Below are 4,193 nucleotides of genomic sequence, written 5' to 3' on the forward strand. Positions count from 1 at the left end.
TGCTGTGCCCCGGGGGCTCTGCGGAAACCACAACAGGTACCCTAAGTTGGTCAGATTTTCAACTGTTCAGGGATTGATCAAAACTTCCCAGCAGCTCCCCTTCGCGCTTGTTTGGGGAAATGCCCCTTTACGAAGACTTAATTTCCCCCAAAGAATTCGTTGTAGTCATCATTGTTTACTGATATTCTCTATTAAAAAATAAAATGATTTTACGAAGGCGGGGGGGTTTCCAGTTACTCCTTACAAAAATTTATTTAAAACCATCAAAAATGATAATAAAAATAAGATTAAAAAATAAAAAACAAATTTGGTTAAAGTAATATGATTATTTTAGCACTTAAGTTTTGTATTTTGGTTTTGTAACAACCTTTTTCGAAATGTGAATACTATTTTCTATTCAGCAATGCTCCTTTTAAAATTCTGTCTCTTCTTTTATGATAGTTTTTTTTTCTAATGCAGGACGATGTTTATGTCTTTTTTTTCCAAAAATTTTATACCATCATCATTATCGCCATCATCATTTTTACTATCATCATTATCTTATTATAAGCTCATCATACTTAGCAGCAATATGGGAAATGTTTTCTCACACCAAAGTAGTTTTTAATTGTGTTTGTCCTCCTTTTCCCATCATCTCATCACCCCAGCAATCGTAAAAAAAAAAAGTGTCTCCCTCATCATCATCTCATCATCATCAATTTATCTCATCATCATCATCAATCACCCACCGTCACCGTCACCATCACTCCTCTTCATCACCACAGCTATCAGTAATCATTAAACATATCCCAAAATTACCCGACATCCTCATGCCTAAATCCCCCCCTATCCCATCATCATCCCCAAACACCTCTTTCCCAAAAACGTAAAAAAATCACAAATTAGAAAGCATATAACTGCTCCTTTTTTTGACTTTAACGAATCCCCTCAATACATGTTACCCCGCGTTGATGGCCATTTTCTACCGACTACCCCCCGTTCTCTGAGAAAGGACGCTATAACAAGGTGGGCTTTTTCTGGGGATTCGCAAGATGAGGGAGCCTGATTACTGATAAATTTAGAACAGCGGTTTTTTTAACCCCCTTTTGTTCTCTCTCCCACCTCCTCCTGCCTTTGTCCACGGGATTATTGGCCCTAAGTTTTTTTTTTCTTTTTTTTTAAGGGGGCTTTTGGAGAGGTAATACGAAAAATCAACACGAAAAAAGATTTATTTAAAACGTCACTAGTCTAAAACCCTTTTAAAAAAAAAAGAGCCTCTTAAATTGCGAAAAACGCAGAAACCCCAAAAGACACCAGGTTAAGAATGCTATTTTTGAGGATCTTTAGTGAACCTTTATTTCTTTTTCTCGTGATATTTTTTCCTCTTATTAGCCGTTATAATCGTAAACTGGATTTCTTTTCTTTATCTATTTTTATTGCATTATAAACGTGCTACATAACCAATGCATTTTTCAAACTGAAGAACATAAGGGGATTTTTTATGGAAATATTTAAACCCCCAAACGCGGATTTAGATCTTAACATTGGTCTTTTCTTCTCATAAAGCCTGCAGCTGATTTTCCTTTTTTTAGTCAGTTTTTACGCTGGGCCTAGCCCTAACTAAAACATGAAACAGAAGCACAGCACGAAACATCAAAACTTCATTCTCGTGAAAGGTTTTTTCTCTTTTAAATTTTTACCTGTAACCCCCTTTTTTTTTACATTTACCTACTTGTATTGACATTTCTATCCCCCCGGAAACCCCCCAAAAAACAACTAATCCCTGTTTCTGCCTTCAAACCCTTTTTTTCACCTTGGCAAAGCGCTGCAAAAAGCCCTTTCCCGAAATTTTCTGCAAAAGACCGGTTTTTACTGATCTTCGAAGCTTGGGGAAATACCCGGGGTACCTGGCACGCCGAGCCCCCCATACCTGGCGCCCTTGAAATCAGAAAGAGAAACGGGGTTCACTTATCAGGGTAAAGAGATGATGGTATGAGGGCAATAAGATTGGGTTTGATGTCTTATGCGGCTACTCAACTATAAGGAGAAAAAGGTCCATTAGACAAGTTCCAATTAAAGCAGAGGCCGAATAAATATTTTACATACAATCGTAAAATAACCCCCAAAGTATACTCCTAGTGTTTCCATTGATATTTATTCATTTCTAAACACTCTTTTTACACTTTTATAAAAATATAAAACAACTAGTGGAAAAAAAAAAAAAAAAAAAAAAGAAAAAAGAAGAAAAAAAAAAATACATAAACACACAATTTTTTTTTAATTATCTTTTCCCCTCCTGGTCCTGGTCCCCCCTCAACACTCAGGAGTTTTAGGTTTTTTAGTGATCATAATGAGGGTAATGATGATATATAAGCTTGTTAATTTAACAGTGTAATAACGATATATTTTGTTTATGACATAATGTGGGAAAATATATAAATTTGTTAATGACATTGTGTTGGAAATTAAACAAAGAGGAGGATAGCGATTTGAGAAATCACGGGGAAATAAATTAATTATTTTCCAGCTGTTCATTAGTGCTTTTACTCAAACGCGCAGTCCTTTAAAATACCTTGGAAAGATAACAAAAATCAAGTGGGTTTAAAAATAATACACCTTTTTTTTTTAATAAAATACCAAAAGTCCCAGCTTTTTGTGATAGAATGTTCGACATGTTATCTTGACGGGTCGGGCAAACCCCAAACTCTCTCAGAACGTGTTTACATACAAACGCAGCATGACGGAGAAAACGATCTTTTTTTTGGGCTTTTCCCTACTACCCCATTGGTACAAAAGCTGTAAAAAAATTTTTCAACCAGTTCGGGGAGAGAGATTGGGTTTCTGTTCTGAATTGTTCTGTCTAGTGGTGCAAATATATGAATTTTCCCTGCTTGACATTGATTACACGGGTTGCCAGTCACTATTATCGTAGAAATTGACGAATTATCCAAAGTAATATTTTTTTCCTGTTAAAACTCGGGCCGCAGATGATATTTTGTACCTATTCGGTCAACTGAGGCACAGAACGTTGAAGCGAGACGAGGATCTATTCGTTTGCCGCATCTGTGAGTGGGACCAACTTCGCTTCCCTCGGGGATGGGGAATACTCAATTTCCCGTTTTGTGCAGTATTTGGGTGCTGTTTTTCCCCAAACTGTCCTTTAAAAACACTGGGAACTTACAATAAACCTGTTTAAATTCCAAAATTTAAATTTCAATACTATATCTTAATTTTAAACTGATTTCGTTTCCATCCAGATAACCTTTTTTCACTCTCTTTATCCAAAAAGTAAATTTCACTACTGTGATCTCGTATCATAAAACCCATTTCGATTTTCCATTACAGTGCCCCGTTTTACTCATGTGTTTCCAATAGTCCCCCTACATTTTTTCCCGGGTCTCTCTCTCCTCTTTTTAGACACCCGCGCCCGACTTCCCTCGGCTTCAAATGGAACCCACGTTTTCCCTTCCCCCAGACTCCTATTTGTCCATCCCTCCTCACCACCCTGAACCTTCGAAACTGCGAGGTATTATATCATATATACTATTGTTGTCATTTTCCGAAATTTCAAAAATTTTTTAAAGACTGGATTTTTCGTTTGCATTTTCGGAGAAAAAGTTGCGTTGGCTATTAGGAAGGTTGAATCTAGGGTTTTTAAGAGGGGGTTTCTGAAAGTTCCCCTAAATAAATTTATCATGGCGGTCTATACCTTTGGGCTTTTCTATATAATATTTTAAAATTACAAGCTTTAGAAGGAGCATGGGGAGCGTCCCTATAAACCCCCTGAAAAAATGAGTTAGGTTTCCTGTTTCTATCCAAACTAGGGATGTGTAGTGGGTGTTTGAGTTCCTTTCCTGTCAACCAAAATTACCACTTTTTTAAAAAAAAAAAAAAAAAAAAAAAAAAAAAAAAAAAAAAAGGGAAAAAAGGCACCCTTTTTCACCTGACCCACCCCCTTTTTGAGAAAAATTTTCTACGTCACTTTCAAAAGGTGTCTTTTTTTTCACCGCTCGCCACAGATAAAGGGCTTCCTTCCTTATTGTCTATTTTAACCCTGAAATTTTGGAAAAACATGCCTACCAAAAATAAAAAAATCTGTACCCGAGCGCTTCTACAAGTGTCACTTACCCCGGGTGCTTGACTGTCCCGAATAAAAATAGGAGGCGCTTCACTGATATCTGTTGCAGTGTCTTAGTCCAAAAGACCTGTTCTTT

At 36.7% G+C, this 4,193-nt stretch overlaps 1 pseudogene; it reads right to left on the bottom strand.

Annotated features, from left to right (window-relative positions):
- Nucleotides 1-1,420: 1,420 nt before the first annotated feature.
- Nucleotides 1,421-4,193, bottom strand: part of LOC119598028 — a 7,487-nt pseudogene continuing 4,714 nt past the window's right edge.

Source organism: Penaeus monodon, chromosome 40 (assembly GCF_015228065.2).
Source record: "Penaeus monodon isolate SGIC_2016 chromosome 40, NSTDA_Pmon_1, whole genome shotgun sequence".
In the NCBI taxonomy this organism is placed as follows: Eukaryota; Metazoa; Arthropoda; class Malacostraca; order Decapoda; family Penaeidae; genus Penaeus; species Penaeus monodon.